Here is a 17,729-nt window from a genome sequence, read left to right on the forward strand (position 1 = left end):
CTAGTGAATGCAGTACCCCAATATAAAAAATTATGCAGTCGAGATTCTCACATCTGGAGAATTTGCATGGGTCAAAGCACCTTGCCCTGAGTGAACCACATTCTTGATCATGGTGTCACCCCTGCCAGGTAAGTATACCTCCCTCAGCCTGGACACGGGCCTTGCTTTTTTACACTCACCCTATTGGATGACAGTGCCATTCGTACACTGCCGAATGCCTGACCCAGCATGAAAGCAACTGTGCTTTCAGTGGATTAGAATGGTGTGCGTACTACGCACAGGGCATTAAAGGAGGTCACAGGCACAACTGTGGAGCATGCAACAGCTGAATGAGCTCAAGTGTCAAGCCTCTGGAACGGGTTCGACTCACCGGATACGGTAGACAGCATAGACTTGTCAGCTACGTCACCTGCTCCTCAATTTGACTATTTGTCTGATTCCACAACACCTACTTGTGCACATGTGAGGCAAGTACTGCCACAGCTCCTTTTCTCTTTCCAGCATTTCCGTTGACCAGCGGAGTTGGTGCACCGCTCCTGGAAATACTGCAATGCCAGGATGATGCGCGGAACAGGATGATGCGCGGAATGGGCAAAGCAAGCTCTGAATCCCATCTCTCTATTCAAAAACAGCAATTTAATATGAAGTCTCCAGATAGGAGACATATCAGATATTAAACTGATAAGAACAGATTTTTTTTTTTATTGAACAATTTTTATTGTCAGTTTTGAATCAAATATCAATCATATTTTTCCAATATGGAGCATTTATTATGTCTCTAACATGACATGTTAAAAAAGTTTAACAAACACATCAACATCTATTGTGCAGGAGCATAGTACTTGTAGGAGCCGCATGTTATTTTTGCTTTTATTTGCTGTAGATGACCACAGGTGGCAGTGTAGGCACTGCCTGGACCTCTCCACTCTCCCTCCCTAATCCTTTTAAGATCAGGTGTCGGTGATCAGGTTGATGGAGTGGAAGGTCATGTGGTTTTTACCACTCACAAACATTTGCTCCAACACTTGCTCATATATACACTTATACATTAATTTCACAATTAGAATTTCAGTTAGAAAGTTAGCAGTGTAATTTATGCCACGTTTGTTTTGGATTGTACCATTGAAGCCATTTTTTTGTGGACAAATATTTGTTAAGTCGAGCGTGTCAAAAACATCTCCAACATCCATCCACGGCGACTACAGGACCCAAGGTTAGTCACTAGAAAAGTAAAAAACCCGACCAAACAACAAGGAGATTGGAATTCATTTATGGATAATTGGATCAGATCTTGGAACACAGTCAGGTCAACATCAGTCAAGAAAGGAAAAGGTTTGGTGCGCTGGTCGGCAACAGGAGGTCAGTCATTCACGCACTCATCGCACAGACGCATGCTTCGTTGGCCACAATGATAAGCGGATGCATTGGTCAGCGACTTGGATGCAAATTTTTGTATTGCTACATATCACCCATCGTGCTGAAAAATTAAGATTGGAGGAAAATAATTTCCCAACTTGTGACTTTGATTGTGCTGAACCAACAAATGTGCATATGTGTACACGCAAGCTCACATTTAAGTGCAGTGCTAAGGCATCTAGCTCTTTACAAAATGAGTGAACCAACTCAAATTGTTCATGTTAAAGAAGGCTTAACTGTGAAAAGTGACATCACAGAGAAGCAACCCAGGAAACTTACTGTTAAAGGAATTATGTTTATGATTGCAAGGCTTAAAAGGGAAAGAGCGGACAACTTTACACAAGCAAGCAAATTAAAGACAAAAATAAAAACTATATTGGTGTCCAAGTAAAACATGTTTGCTGTTCAAAATGACCTAGAAAGTTTCAAACAATGTCAAAAGGCCTCCGAGCTTCATAATGCATTAATCACTCAGTTTGTGATCCCGGAGGAGGAGCAGAGAAGGCAACAAATATGGTTTCAGTCTAAAATGTCCAATAATGAAGTGTTTGTTGAAGAAATAATGACATGGTTGAGAGAACATGGAATCTCAAGTGAAAATGATGTTGATAAAAATGATCAAAATATGGATGATGATGATAAAAATGACAATGACATTGAATATACAAAAAGGTGGCAGTAAAACTGCTGTTGGTTTACCATCTGAGGGTCAATATGATATCTACCCAGAGGACAGTGTATCCAATGTGCCGAGTAAAAAATCAAGCAGGAGAAGCTATTCCAAATCCAGCCACTCTAGCACTTCATCTGTTTGCTTAAAAGCAAAGGCTGAAAGAGCTGTTCTAATTGAGAAAGCTGCAGCTCTGCAAAAGCAACATGAACTTGAGGCTAGGATATCTATCGCCAATCTGGAGGAGCTGTTGATCTCTCAATATAACCGGGATTTCAATGAGAAGGTACTGGAGGAAAAGCAGGAGATGTCAAGGGAGGATCTAAGATTTATGGAGATCCTGGAAAAATCTACTTTCATGCAGGAAGGCCATTACTGCATGGACTTACCCATTAAAATGAATGACATCACCATGCCAAACAACAGGTACATAGTAAAGTCTCAAGAGAAAGTTTGACAGAAATAAAAATTATCAGGAAGAGTATGCGGCATTTCTGACAGAGATGATTGACAATGGGTATGCAGAAGTGGTACCTGACAATCAGCTCAAATGTGAAGATGGCAGAGAGTTTTTCACCCAAAGAAAAAGACTTTGACAGTGGTCTTTGATTGTGGAGCAGGATTTAGAGGAACTTCTTTAAATGGTCAGCTTTTGCAAGGTCCTGACCTCACAAATTCACTCTTTGGTGTCTTAACAAGATTCAGACAGGGGAATATTGCTTGATGACTGATTAGACAGTTAGACATCTGCACTTGGATCAAGACAACTTGCCAATGGAGAGAGCACTTGCGTTAAGTTGGTGCGCTGAGACATTTCATTTTCAAGCCTTTAGTAGAAAATAAACCTCCCACCAGACGAGATTCCATCTGTGACCCATTAGGTTTTTGTCACCCCTTATCTTGCTGTTGCAAGAAATGTGTCGCAAAAACATGTCTTGGAATGATCCTATACCCCTGACATTTTCACAACAGTGGACAGAAGGGTTGAGGGACTTGGACAATGTAGCAAAGTTTAAAGTGGATCGCTGCATCAAACCAAAGAACTTCGGAGAATACACACATGCTCAGCTGCATCACTTTTCTGATGCAAGTGACCATGGTTATGGCACAGTGTCCTACCTGAGGTTAGACAATCTAAATAAGGCAATACATCTTGCATCCATGTTGGGCAAAGCCAGAGTTGCATCATTAAAGCAAACTACGATTCCTCGCCTTGAACTGACTGCTGCGGTGCTTGCAGCTAAAGTTAACAATATGCTCAGGAAAGAACTGTCAATAACATAGGAGGAGTCCTGCTTATTGACAGTCAGACTGTGCTGAAGTATATCAATAACGAGACTAAGAGATTTTTTAGGTCAGAAGAGGACATGCTATGGTCAAACGGTACAGAGTAATATTTACTTGTATGGCAAGCAGCTATACATCTGGAAATTGTATATTCTCTGGATACAGATTCCTGTATTAATGCCATAAGACGATTTGTGTGTCGCAGAGGACGTGTGCAGTTTAAGGTCTGACAATAGCACAAACTATATTGGGGCTGAAAGAGAGCTAAGAAAAGTCTTAGCTGCTAAAAATCACAACCAGATACAAGGTTTCTCCCGGCAAAGGGGCATTGATTGGATTTTCAACATCCCTACAGCATGACATCATGGTGGTGTGTGGGAGCGACTCATCAGGATGGTCAAAAAGGTCTTGTTTTCTGTTCTGCGACAACATTCTTTGAACGATGAAAGCCTGCATGACATCATGTGTGGAGTTGAGACTATTCTCAATGACTGCCCACTAACCAGAGTCTCTGATGACGTCAATGACTTGGAAGCTCTCACTCCAAATCATATCCTTTTGCTTAAGGGGAAACCCAACCTTGCTCCTGGGCTCTTTCAAGAAAATGATTTGTACATCAGAAGAAGATAGCGGCAAGTCCAGTACCTATCGGATCTATTCTGAAAAAGGTGGACAAAGGACTACTTACCCTGATAAAAAGGGACATGTACGTGCAGTACAGTTAAAAACAAAGACCGGGCTTTTAGAACGGCTAATTTACAAGAACTTCTTGCTTCAAGAAGCATTATGAAAAACAAGCCAATTTTAAAGCACCTGCTTTGGTGAAAAAGAACACAAAAAACGTTTTTGTTTGTAATTGTTCTATACAGTGGTACCTCAGTTTGAACATAATTCGTTCCTGCAAAGTGTTTGTATTTTCGAATTGTTCAACCTCCGAAACATTTTTTTCCCATAAGAAATTATGTAAATGCAATTAATCTGTTCCCAAGGTCCAAAAACAGAAAATTCCCATTTTTCTATTTGTTTTATACATTAACAGTACAGTTGTCAGGTTTAGGCAACCTGAAATATTTATATAGACAACAATCAGAAAGGAAGACAAGAGTTATATTATTTTCGCTCGACGAGGAGAGCAGACAGAGACCTCACAATCAGACATGTTTAAGGTTAAGGCCTCAATCATAAAATGTTCCAGTCGCCATCCTGTGGTAAGATCACAGCTCTTGTTCTTGTCAAGGAAGATGACAGGAGCATGGGTCATCCTCCCCCTCACAGAACCAACTCCTCATGACTCAGAAAAGAGTAAATATGGGGTAAATACACATATATATAGGATATACATCAAACTTAACAGTACAGTATTTAAACAATAAAAATACCTTACCTTATGGTGTGATGGCATCAGTGGATGATAAATGCTATGTTAATGCTAGCATTAGTTCAGTGTTGAGTTTGTGTATTTTACATTGGGCATATTGTTAGACTACGAAGCGGTCCTTGCGTGCGTTGTTTAACGTCAGGCACATTGTTGAACAGCTAAGGGGGGTCCTCGTGCTAGTATTTATAGTAGTAGTCACGGTAGTTACAACTGCGCGATAATCTCCTTCCTAATTCCTCTGTGGTTCGTAGCACTGTATGTTTTTCTTTGCTGCCACTGGCACTGTTGTTTTCTTTGGGCCCATGGCAAAAAAAATTGGCGTGGAAAAATCTAAATGCACGCGCGAGCATAGAGCACCTCCGATAGTATTCACAATCTGACTGGAAATGAGCAGTGCATTGTCTCAACTACCGCAATGTGAGCATTCGGCATTGCTCGGCTTCGCTCGGCAACCTGTTTTCAAAGTACGTTCGGCTTTAGCTTGATTTGCTTGGGTGTTCGAACTCTATGATCCCATCCAGAATCGTGGCATTGCTTGAATTTTGGGGTGGCTGGATAATCCCAGAGCATTTTGCAGATGGAGGGCCACATATCTGCTGCCCAAGAAGAGCTGGAGGTCCGGCAATTTTTTCTGTAATTGTCCCTTTTTGTTTAAGTTTAAAAATGCCCCCACCCTTGGTCATACTTTTTTTTAAAGAAGTACCTGGTGCATTTTTCACCTTCTTTTATTTCCTTCTCTCTGCTCCTTAATACAAACCCTTTGCTTTGGATATCTGCCATAGCTCTCAATTCGTTGTTGACCTCTTTAATTTCATCATTAAAATATATCCCCTTTTTTGTTTTTTGAGACAAAAATAAATAAATTAATAAAATTAAAATGTATCCCCTTTTGTGTTAGATTAGAATACCTTTGCAGTCTCTTTTGCATTCCCAGCATACATTTCATTTCCTTGATTTTCTTCTCTCTCCCTGCTTTTAAAAAAAAAAAGTCTGAGTCCTTACCATCATCATTTCCCACCACTGTGCCCGTGATTTGTAAATGGTCTTGAAGGGTCTGCCAGTCTTTGTACCGCTCCCTGTACTGAGAGACCAAGGACTCATCCTCAAGCAGGGAGCAGTTAAATTTCCACAGACCTCTTCCAATAGTCACACCAGAAGAAAGTGCAAGGGTGCAAGACAGTACTAGGTGATATGAGAAAAAGACAGGAGTTAATCTAGCATCAATCTGTGTCCAACCCTGTGTAAATATGTAATCTATATGAGAGGCTCTGGTGCTGTCACCACTGAACCACGTGAAGCCCTCCTTTCTTGGATGCATTGTTTTAAAGCAGTCGTCTAATTTAAATACCTGGCACATGTCTTGCAATAAAACAGATGTTTTGTCAATTTTAAAATCATCCCCAGCTCCCTTTCAGTCCTTCCTATTTAAAATACAATGACTTAGTGGATTATGACCTAGCATGTGGGACTGCAAATTCTCTAAAAGATCATACCTGTCATGCTTTTCATTAAAACCATAAATATTTAAAAGGCTAAAAGCCTGTTCTGTAAAAGTTAAGTGTGCTAACAGTGCTTGTCCGTCTTTAACCACTGTGCTCCCCTTAAAAATTATCTGAGGATTATTTATTAAAATGGCCACTCCATCATTTCGACACTTGATGTTTGTAATTTCTTAAAAAGGGTATGCCACATTCTTGGATTAAAAACAAATCAGACTCAATAGTTTTTAGAAATGATAAAACGCTCTGGGCTCTAATCTTTGACTTCACGCTTATAGTTGAGAAGGTGAGGGTCACAGGTATGATTAAAAATTTAAGAAGACAGATGGTTACAAAATTTAAGTAGCTAAGGTATTTCTCGCGAGTGTATTTCTATCTTTACCTCAGCAAAAGGGTCAGAGCTCAAACACTTGTCGTCTTTCGGGGGCACTTGAGGTGATGGTCGCTCTCTTAAATTCATAGTGTTGCGGCTTTTAGGCGTTCTTTGCAGTACTATGTTTAAAAAGGAGAGTTAATTTAGTGAGCCCGAGGGGAAGACCCTGGACTCCCCCACCTCGCTATCTGAGCTCCAGGGCCTTCCCCTCTTTTACACGGACAGGGGAGACTCAGAGGACCGTTGAGATGCAAAAGCCTTTTGTTGTTTTGAGCACAAGTGATCTGGGTGTCTTCACGCTCAGCCTCATGTGGACTGACTTCGCTTGACTCGCTTGTGGGCATTTCTTGCAGCATCTCACTTTCCTCTGAGCTCCCGATTGGTGAGGCCGGCCTGCTCTCCTCCCCTTGCCCCTCCTCACCTGTCCCCTCTCCACCAATGACAGGATTTGGAGGGAAATAAGAATTTTCTTTTGGACATTCAATTTGTTCGTAAGCTTTATTTCCATTACCTTATGCGATTTATTTTCCAGCCTTCAGTTTATTGGCAAATTATTTTGGACAATTTCTGTAGAGGTGGTTAGATTCACCACAGAGATTGCACTTACTGCCATTGGTACACTCTTCAAAAGTATGCCCAATTACTCTATATTTCCTACAAATGGTTTTCTCACACGCTTCCGCCAGGTGTCCATGCTCACCACACTTGCGGCAGAGCTTGGGCTGACCCTGGTAATGTATGTAGCCCCGGTTTTCACCCAAGACTATCATTGGTGGTAGATGTTTCAGGCCCTGAAAGCCCTGGGGGTCCTGCCATTGTTGAATGGGTACCCGCCAGGCACAGTTCCAGATGCAGTCCTCATCCCTCACCTTCACAGCCTGGCCTTTAACCGTGCAATATCTTCCCAGCCAAAAACAAATGTCTTCTGCATTCACTGTCTCATTAAACTTTCTGACAATAACTGTTTTAGCAGCACTATCAGTCAGTTTTTCAACATTGAACACAGAGAACTGGGCTTTCACATTTTCAAAGCGAGTCCAAAATTCACGAAGGTTCGCAACAGAGGTAGATGAAACTCACATCAAATCCTTTACTAAAGGGCAACGTTATAATGCAATTCAAATCTTCAGCTTTGAATTTCAGGGTTTGTTGGACAAGCTTTCTGGAAAAGTCCAGCCTGGACATCCACAGAGGCTCACCACCATCCCTTTCCCGAAACGTAAATCGAACACTGTGGTGCCTCCGCATGCCGGCATATGTAGCCGACATGTCGGAGACAACCACTAAGTCACAATTTTTCACAAACAAAAATCCAGCAAACTTACCTTTGTCGTTCTCCTAGAACAAGTTTAAACAACACAATAAACAATACCTCTGCAATTGAGTTCGATTCACAGCCACAGCAGGCATAGAATTATCAATCAACAGAGGCGATCGCAGTCTTTGCCAAAAGGCAGAGAAGCGATGACGAGGATAACTGACGGACTCAAGTACAGGCTTCTCGGTCTACCTACTCTCTGTCGGTTATGTTATGATGGGCCAGTTTCTCTCAGTGGATTAGAACGGCGTGTGTACTTCGCACAGGGCATTAGAGGAGGTCACAGGCACAACTGCGGAGCATGCAATAGCTGAATGAGCTCAAGTGTCAAGCCTCTGGAACGGGTTCGACTCACCGGATTGGTGGACAGCAGAGTAGATGTGTGTCGGCTATGTCGCCTGCTTGCCAATTTGACGACATGGTTGCTTCCGCCACACCTACTTGTGCGCACGTGAGTATTGCCACAGCCCGTTTTCTCTGTCTAGATTAGCATTTTCGTTGACCAGCTGAGATGGTGCACCGCTCCTGGAAATACTGCAATACCAGGATGATGCGCGGAATGGGCAAAGCAAGCTCTGAATCCCATCTCCCTGTTCAAAAAAGCCATTTAAAATGAAGTCTCCAGATAGGAGACATATCAGATATTAAACCTATAAGAACAGATTTTTTTCTTTTTCATGTTTTTATTGTCACTGTTTAATCAATTACAAATCACATTTCTCCAATATGGAGTATTCATCTTGTCTCGAATATGACATGTAAAAATAAAAACAAATTAAAAATGAAAAATGAAAAAAACATTCATATCTATTGTGCAGGAGCGTAGCACTGCATTACTAATTGGGACTTCATCCCACACCCTCTCAAAAAGCGCTTGTCCAGGACCTGCCGGGTAACCCTTTTTGCTCCTTCCCTCCTGGAGAGCCAAGCCGTCGCTGCCGAGACCTTCACCGTGTAGCTCCGGTTCCCTCCTCCGGGCGGGCACAGGCGACGCTTCTTGGTGGCTGTGTCCTTGGCCTGCCGCGTGCAGCTTCGATGGTCTCTGCAGCCATTAGGAGCACAGCCACGGGGGAGGGGGGGGGGGGGTCTGCCTGTGCCTCCTTACCAGCAAGTTTCTGGAGGTCCATATGGCGTCTTTGATGGCGGCAAGGGTGAGCCAGTCTTTTGCAAACTCCTCTCGGGAACACGGAGGTACGATCCCATCCAGAATCGTGTCATTGCTTGACTTTTGGGATTGCTGGATGGTCCCAGAGCATTTTGCAGATGGAGGGCCACATATCTGCTGCCCAAGAAGAGCTGGACGTCCGGCACGCCTTTCCCACCCTTCTCTTTTGTTTTTTTCATCGTGTCCCTCCTCAGTCTTTCCCATTTAGAACCCCAGATAAAGTAAAAAATTGCACGGTCCAAATCTAAAAGCGCATTTCTTTTTGGGATACAAACTGAACCGATTAATAAAAGCAAGGGTAAAATTACTGCTTTTATTATTAAAATCTTCCCCTCTAAGGTCAGCTCTCTCAGTCCCCAAAAGCCAAGTTTTTTTCTCACTTTCCATACCACGTCGCCCCAGTTTGTATCCCCCTCCCCCTCCCTTACTGAATTTAATCCCAAGTATTTTCTGGTCCGTTTGTATCTCCGTTAGGGGCAGTCCTGTCTTCTCTGTCGCGGTCCACGGTCCGTAAAACTGTGCTTGGGTCTTGTTTCTGTTGAGTTTAGAGCCAGACGCTCTTCCATACCAGTCAGTCAAGTCCAGGGTCCTTGTCACGGATAAAATGTCAGAACACAGGATGTTAATATCGTCCATATATAAAACACACTTTGTTGTGAGTCCCCCGCCCCCTGGAATACTCACCCCCTCGATCATTTTGTCCCTTCTCAAAATCTGTGCCAACGGTTCTATGCATAGAACATAGAGGAGGGCAGATAAGGGACAGCCCTGACGGACGCCGCAGTTAATTTGCACTGCTTTTGTCAAGTTCCCGTTGACCACAAATTTGCTGGTAATATCTCGATACAGCAGGCCCACCCACTCTAGATACCTTCCCGGGAAACCCCATTTTTGCAGTAGCCTAAAAAGGTACTGGTGCGAGATCCGATCAAAAGCCTTCTCAAAGTCTAAATTTAGGACTACGAGCCGCATATTTCTGTCTCTCGCATAACAGATGGTGTCACGAATCAGCATAAGGCTGTCCGTGATCTTCCTCCCCGCGATGGCACAGGTTTGGTCCGGGTCGATCAAATCCTCTAAAAACACAGACATACGCATAGCTAAAAGTTTGCTAAAAAGTTTGCAATCAACATTTAAAAGCGTAATTGGACGCCAGTTGTTCAGGTCTGTTTTGTCTCCCTTCTTATGCAGTAAAGTGACTATCCCTATTCTAAAACTGTCTGGTAGTCGGTTTGTTTTGTCCAGTTCATTAAAAACAGTGAGTAAGTCTGGTGCTAAAATGTCCCAAAAAGTCAGGTAAAATTCCGAGCAGAGGCCATCCTCGCCCGGAGATTTTGCCTTCTTCAGTTTTTTTACACATGTATTTAGTTCTTCAGGTGTAAAATCCTGTGTTAAAGAACCATTGTCAGTCACTGTTTTTTCAATGAAGTTTAAAACCTCTACCATTATCTCCTCTTGGGTATCTTTACGCTCATACAGTTTTTGATAGTAAGTTTCCACTGCTTCAATTATTTCATTATTTTTTTCTGTAATAGTCCAGTTTTCTTTTTTTAGTTTTAAAATGCCCCCACCCTTGCTCATAATTTTTTTTAAAGAAGTACCTTGTGCATTTTTCACCCTCTTCTATTTCCTTCTCTCTGCTCCTTAATAAAAACCCAAACCCTTTGCTCTGAATATCTGCCATAGCTCTCATTTCATTTTTGATCTCTTTAATTTCATCATTAAAATTGATCCCCTTTTGTGTCAGATTAAAATACCTTTGCAGTCTCTTTTGCATTCCCAGCATACATTTCATTTCCTTGATTTTCTTCTCTCTTCCTGCTTTTTAAAAAAAAGTCTGAGTCCTTACCTTCATCATTTCCCACCATTGTGCCCGTGATTTGTAAAGGTCTTGAAGGGTCTGCCAGTCCTTGTACCGCTCCCTGTACTGAGAGACCAAGGTCTCGTCCTCAAGCAGGGAGCAGTTCAATTTCCACAGACCTCTTCCAATCGTCACGGCAGAAGAAAGTGAAAGGGTGCAAGACAGTATTAGGTAATCTGAGAAAAAAACAGGAGTTAATCTAGCATCAATCTGTGTCCAACCCCGTGTAAATATGTAATCTATGCGAGAGGCTCTGGTGCCGTCACCACTGAACCAGCTGAAGCCCTCCTCTCTTGGATGCATGGTTTTAAAACAGTCCTCTAATTTGAATACGCGGCACATGTCTTGCAATAAAACCGATGTTTTGTCAATTTTAAAATCCTCCCCAGCTCCCTTCCTATCCTTCCTATTTAAAACACAATTAAAATCACCTCCAATAATTAGTGGATTACGACCTAGCATGTGGGACTGCAAATTCTCTAAAATATCATACCTGTCATGCTTTTCATTAGAACCGTAAATATTTAAAAGGCTAAAGTCCTGTTCTGTAAAAGTTAAGTGTGCTAACAGTGCTCGTCCGTCTCTCACTACTGTGCTCCCCTTTAAAACAATCTGAGGATTATTTATTAAAATGGCCACTCCATCATTTCTATTTTTGTTTGATCCACTCCATAGTGATGGATGTGGCCACATTTCCTCCCACTGTTTGTAATTTCTTAAAAAGGGTATGCCACATTCTTGGATTAAAAACAGATCAGATTTAAAAGTTTTTAGAAATGTTAAAACGCTCTGAGCTCTAATCTTTGACTTCACGCTTCTAACGTTAATAGTTGAGAAGGTGAGGGTCATAGGTATGATTAAAAATAAAAAAATTAAAACACAGATGGGGTTACAAAATTTTAAGAGAACATTATTTAAAAAAAAAAACAAGGCAGTCGCTAAGGTATTTCTCAAGAGCGTATTTCTTCCTTTACCTCAGCAAAGTGGGCAGAGCTAAAACACTGGTCGTCTCTCAGGGGCACTTGAGGTGGTGATCGCTCACGCAACCTTAAATTCATAGTGTTTCTGCTTTTTGGCGTTGATTGCAGTACTATGTTCAAAAAGGAGAGTTAATTTGGTGAGCCTGAGGGGAAGACCCTGGTCTCCCCCACCTCGCTATCTGGGCTCCCGGGCCTTCCCCTCTTCTCCGTGGACAGGGGAGACTCAGAGGACCGTTGAGATGCAAGCCTTTTATTATTTTGAGCACAAGTGATCTGGGTGTCTTCACTGTCAGCCTCATGTGGACTGACTTCGCTTGACTCGCTTGTGGGCATTTCTTGCAGCATCTCACTTTCCTCTGAGCTCTCGATTGGTGGGGCCGGCCTGCTCTCCTCCCCTTGCCCCTCCTCACCTGTCCCCTCTCCACCAATGACAGGATTTGGAGGGAAATTTGAATTTTCTTTGTGACATTCAATTTGTTTGTCAGCTTCATTTCCATTTCCTTGTGCCGTTTCTTTTCCAGCCTTCAGTTTGTTGGCAAATGATTTTGGACAATTTCTGTAGAGGTGGTTAGTTTCCCCACAAAGATTGCACTTTCTGCCATTGGTACATTCTTCAAAAGTGTGCCCAATTACTCTACATTTCCTACAAATTGTTTTCTCACACGCTTCCGCCAGGTGTCCATGCTCACCACACTTGCGGCTGAGCTTGGGCTGGCCCTGGTAATGTATGTAGCCCCGGTTTTCACCCAAGACTATCATTGGTGGGAGATGTTTCAGGCCCTGAAAGCCCTTGGGGTCCTGCCATTGTTGGATGGGTACCCGCCAGGCACAGTTCCAGATGCCGTCCTCATCCCTCACCTTCACAGCCTGGCCTTTAACCGTGCAATATCTACCCAGCCAAAAACAAATGTCTTCTGCATTCACTGTCTCATTAAACATTCTGACAATAACTGTTTTAGCAGCATTATCAGTCAGTTTTTCAACGTTGAAGACAGAGAACTGGGCTTTCACATTTTCAAAACGAGTCCAAAATTCACGAAGGTTCACAGCAGAGGTGAAACTCACATCAAATCCCTTACTAAAGGGCAAAGTTATAATACAATTTAAATCCTCAGCTTTAAATTTCAGGGTTTGTTGGACAAGCTTTCTGGAGAAGTCCAGCCTGGACATCCACAGAGGCTCACCACCATCCCTTTCCCGAAACATAAATCGAACACTGTGGTGCCTCCGCATGCCGGCATATGTAGCCGACATGTCGGAGACAACCACTTGGTCAAAACTTTTCACGAACAAAAATCCAGTAAACTCACCTTTGTCGTTCTCCTAAAACACAAAGATTAAACAACACAATGAACAATACCCCTGCAATTGAGTTAGATTCACAGCCACAACAGGCATAGAATTATCTCTCAACAGAGGCGATCGCAGTCTTAGCCAAAAGGCCGAGAAGCGATGAAGAGGATAACTGACGGACTCAAGTACAGGCTTCTCGGTCTACCCACTCTCACAGTCGGTCATGTTACACCAAGCAGCGCTGCTCTTATGGACACTGAGACGGAGGAAACCTTGTCTGCTGACTTAACCATTCATTATTCACAAGCCTTCACATAAGCAGCTGCAGTCCAACACCTTTTGCAGTCTTCCACTAGGATGAAAGGCCAAGCGCCTGCTGCGGTCCCGGCCTGACTTGAGAAGAAAACTAGAAGAAAGCAGTCAAGTTTTGCTCATTTGAGTTGGTTTGTCTCAAGATTTTCACTCTTATCTATTGACATACAAGCCAGGGAAGAGCGCGAACGCAGTTCCCCACTATCAGAAATTATGCAGTCGAGATTCCCACATTTGGAGAATTCGCAAGGGTCAATGCAGCCGCCAGTGCAATGGCTGCACCTCGCCCTGGGTGAACCACATTCTTGATCATGGTGTCACCCCTGCCAGGTAAGTATGCCTTCATCAGCCTGGACACGGGGTCTTGCTTTTTTCCACTCACCCTCTTGGATGACTGTGCCATTCGTACACTGGCGAATGCCTGGCCCAGCATGATGGGCCAGTTTCTCTCAGTGGATTAGAACGGCGTGTGTACTTCGCACAGGGCATTAGAGGAGGTCACAGGCACAACTGCGGAGCATGCAATAGCTGAATGAGCTCAAGTGTCAAGCCTCTGGAACGGGTTCGACTCACCGGGTTGGTGGACAGCAGAGTAGATGTGTGTCGGCTACGTCGCCTGCTTCCCAATTTGACGACATGGTTGCTTCCGCCACACCTACTTGTGCGCACGTGAGTATTGCCACAGCCCGTTTTCTCTGTCTAGATTAGCATTTTCGTTGACCAGCGGAGGTGGTGCACCGCTCCTGGAAATACTGCAATACCAGGATGATGCGCGGAATGGGCAAAGCAAGCTCTGAATCCCATCTCCCTGTTCAAAAAAGCGATTTAATATGAAGTCTCCAGATAGGAGACATATCAGATATTAAACTGATAAGAACAGATTTTTCTTTTTCATGTTTTTATTGTCACTTTTCAATCAATTACAAATCACATTTCTCCAATATGGAGCATTCATCTTGTCTCGAATATGACATGTAAAAATAAAAACAAATTTAAAATTTAAAAATGAAAAAAACATTCATATCTATTGTGCAGGAGCGTAGCACTGCATTACTAAGTGGGACTTCATCCCACCCTCTCAAAAAGCGCTTGTCCAGGACCTAACGGGTCACCCTTTTTGCTCCTTCCCTCCTGGAGAGCCAGGCCGTCGCTGCCGAGACCTTCACCGTGTAGCTCCGGTTCCCTCCTCCGGGCGGGCACAGGCGACGCTTCTTGGTGGCTGTGTCCTTGGCCTGCCGCGTGCAGCTTCGATGGTCTCTGCAGCCATTCGGAGCACAGCCACGGGGGGGGTCTGCCTGTGCCTCCTTACCAGCAAGTTTCTGGAGGTCCACATGGCGTCTTTGATGGCGGCAAGGGTGAGCCAGTCTTTTGCAAACTCCTCTCGGGAACACTTGGCTTGGCTCACCCCGTAGAGCACGTATTGTGCATTTAGGACCTCCCTTGCTGGCAAGTCCGGGAATTTTTTCAGGTGGCCGGCTGTTGCCCACAGGTCTACGGCAGCACTGCACTCCCAGAGGAGGTGCCTCACCGACTCCTGGGCGCCACAACCAGGTCGGGGGCAGGTTGAGTGCGCTGACATTCCTCTGGAGTGCATAACGGCCCTGACTGGGAGAATCTCGTGGGCCACCATCCACGACAGGTCCCGAAGTCTGTTTGGGAGGGCAGGATGGTTGGCGTTGCGCCAAACCGTTGTGGGCTTGCCGAATGCAAGCCCGCGCACTTGACTCGCTGTTTGCCGCTCCTGCACAATAGAGATGAGAGACTTGTGATTTTTCAAAATGTGACAATCTTCATTTTCCAATTTAAAATTTCTTAAAAATTTTGGGATAAAAGAATGTGCTGGTGGTAAATTAAAAGACACCGGAAGTCTTTGATCACTGGGTATTAATTTTAATTTACGGAGGTACGATCCCATCCAGAATCGTGTCATTGCTTGACTTTTGGGATTGCTGGATGGTCCCAGAGCATTTTGCAGATGGAGGGCCACATATCTGCTGCCCAAGAAGAGCTGGAGGTCCGGCACGCCTTTCCCACCCTTCTCTTTTGTTTTTTTCATCGTGTCCCTTCTCAGTCTTTCCCATTTAGAACCCCAGATAAAGTAAAAAATTGCACGGTCCAAATCTAAAAGCACATTTCTTTTTGGGATAAAAACTGAACCGATTAATAAAAGCAAGGGTAAAATTACTGCTTTTATTATTAAAATCTTCCCCTCTAAAGTCAACTCTCTCAGTCCCCAAAAGCCAAGTTTTTTTCTCACTTTCCCTACCACGTCGCCCCAGTTTGTATCCCCTCCCCCTCCCTTATTGAATTTAATCCCAAGTATTTTCTGGTCCGTTTGTATCTCCGTCAGGGGCAGTCCTGTCTTCTGTGTCGCGGTCCACGGTCCGTAAAACTGTGCTTGGGTCTTGTCTCTGTTGAGTTTAGAGCCAGACGCTCTTCCATACCAGTCAGTCAAGTCCAGGGTCCTTGTCACGGATAAAATGTCAGAACACAGGATGTTAATATCGTCCATATATAAAACACACTTTGTTGTGAGTCCCCCGCCCCCTGGAATACTCACCCCCTCGATCATTTTGTCCCCTCTCAAAATCTGTGCCAACGGTTCTATGCATAGAACATAGAGGAGGGCAGATAAGGGACAGCCCTGACGGACGCCACAGTTAATTTGCACTGCTTTTGTCAAGTTCCCGTTGACCACAAATTTGCTGGTAATATCTCGGTACAGCAGGCCCACCCACTCTAGATACCTTCCCGGGAAACCCCATTTTTGCAGTAGCCTGAAAAGGTACTGGTGCGAGATCCGATCAAAAGCCTTCTCAAAGTCTAAATTTAGGACTACTAGCCGCATATTTCTGTCTCTCGCATAACAGATGGTATCACGAATCAGCATAAGGCTGTCCGTAATCTTCCTCCCCGCGATGGCACAGGTTTGGTCCGGGTTGATCAAATCCTCTAAAAACACAGACATACGCATAGCTAAAAGTTTGCTAAAAAGTTTGCAATCAACATTTAAAAGCGTAATTGGACGCCAGTTGTTCAGGTCTGTTTTGTCTCCTTTCTTATGTAGTAAAGTGACTATCCCTTTTCTAAAACTGTCTGGTAGTCGGTTTGTTTTGTCCAGTTCATTAAAAACAGTGAGTAAGTCTGGTGCTAAAATGTCCCAAATAGTGAGGTAAATTTCCGAGCAGAGGCCATCTTCGCCCGGAGCTTTTGCCTTCTTCAATTGTTTTACACATGTATTTAGTTCTTCAGGTGTAAAATCCTGTGTTAAAGGCCCATTGTCAGTCACTGTTTTTTCAATGAGGTTTAAAACTTCTACCATTATCTCCTCTTGGGTATCTTTACGCTCATACAGTTTTTGATAGTAAGTTTCCACTGCTTCAATTATTTCATTATTTTTTTCTGTAATAGTCCCGTTTTCTTTTTTTAGTTTAAAAATGCCCCCACCCTTGCTCATAATTTTTTTAAAGAAGTACCTGGTGCATTTTTCACCTTCTTCTATTTCCTTCTCTCTGCTCCTTAATAAAAACCCTTTGCTCTGAATATCTGCCATTGCTCTCATTTCTTTTTTGATCTCTTTAATTTCATCATTAAAATTGATCCCCTCTTGTGCCAGATTAAAATACCTTTGCAGTCTCTTTTGCATTCCCACCATACATTTCATTTCCTTGATTTTCTTCTCTCTTCCTGCTTTTTTAAAAAAAGTCTGAGTCCTTACCTTCATCATTTCCCACCATTGTGCCCGTGATTTGTAAAGGTCTTGAAGGGTCTGCCAGTCCTTGTACCGCTCCCTGTACTGAGAGACCAAGGTCTCGTCCTCGAGCAGGGAGCAGTTCAATTTCCACAGACCTCTTCCAATAGTCACGCCAGAAGAAAGTGAAAGGGTGCAAGACAGTATTAGGTGATCTGAGAAAAAAACAGGAGTTAATCTAGCATCAATCTGTGTCCAACCCCGTGTAAATACGTAATCTATGCGAGAGGCTCTGGTGCCGTCACCACTAAACCAGGTGAAGCCCTCCTCTCTTGGATGCATGGTTTTAAAGCAGTCCTCTAATTTGAATACGCGGCACATGTCTTGCAATAAAACCGATGTTTTGTCAATTTTAAAATCCTCCCCAGCTCCCTTCCTATCCTTCCTATTTAAAACACAATTAAAATCGCCTCCAATAATTAGTGG

At 43.4% G+C, this 17,729-nt stretch overlaps 4 non-coding genes and 1 pseudogene across 4 annotated transcripts; all 5 read right to left on the reverse strand.

Annotated features, from left to right (window-relative positions):
• On the reverse strand, positions 1–136 carry LOC147174454 (U1 spliceosomal RNA; annotated as a pseudogene).
• A 384-nt stretch (positions 137–520) lies between these two features.
• LOC147174455 (U2 spliceosomal RNA) lies at positions 521–719 on the reverse strand. Its single transcript, XR_015095257.1, has one exon. It is a non-coding gene; the product is annotated as a U2 spliceosomal RNA (small nuclear RNA).
• Positions 720–8,450: 7,731 nt separating this feature from the next.
• Positions 8,451–8,646, reverse strand: LOC147174456 (U2 spliceosomal RNA). The gene has a single exon (XR_015095252.1). It is a non-coding gene; the product is annotated as a U2 spliceosomal RNA (small nuclear RNA).
• A 5,079-nt stretch (positions 8,647–13,725) lies between these two features.
• LOC147174457 (U1 spliceosomal RNA) lies at positions 13,726–13,890 on the reverse strand. Its single transcript, XR_015095055.1, has one exon. It is a non-coding gene; the product is annotated as a U1 spliceosomal RNA (small nuclear RNA).
• A 389-nt stretch (positions 13,891–14,279) lies between these two features.
• LOC147174458 (U2 spliceosomal RNA) lies at positions 14,280–14,473 on the reverse strand. Its single transcript, XR_015095230.1, has one exon. It is a non-coding gene; the product is annotated as a U2 spliceosomal RNA (small nuclear RNA).
• Between the last annotated feature and the right edge of the window lie 3,256 nt (positions 14,474–17,729).

This window comes from Leptonotus elevatus, chromosome 5, assembly GCF_054856555.1.
Source record: "Leptonotus elevatus isolate MCC_2025b chromosome 5, RoL_Lele_1.0, whole genome shotgun sequence".
Classification (NCBI taxonomy): Eukaryota; Metazoa; Chordata; class Actinopteri; order Syngnathiformes; family Syngnathidae; genus Leptonotus; species Leptonotus elevatus.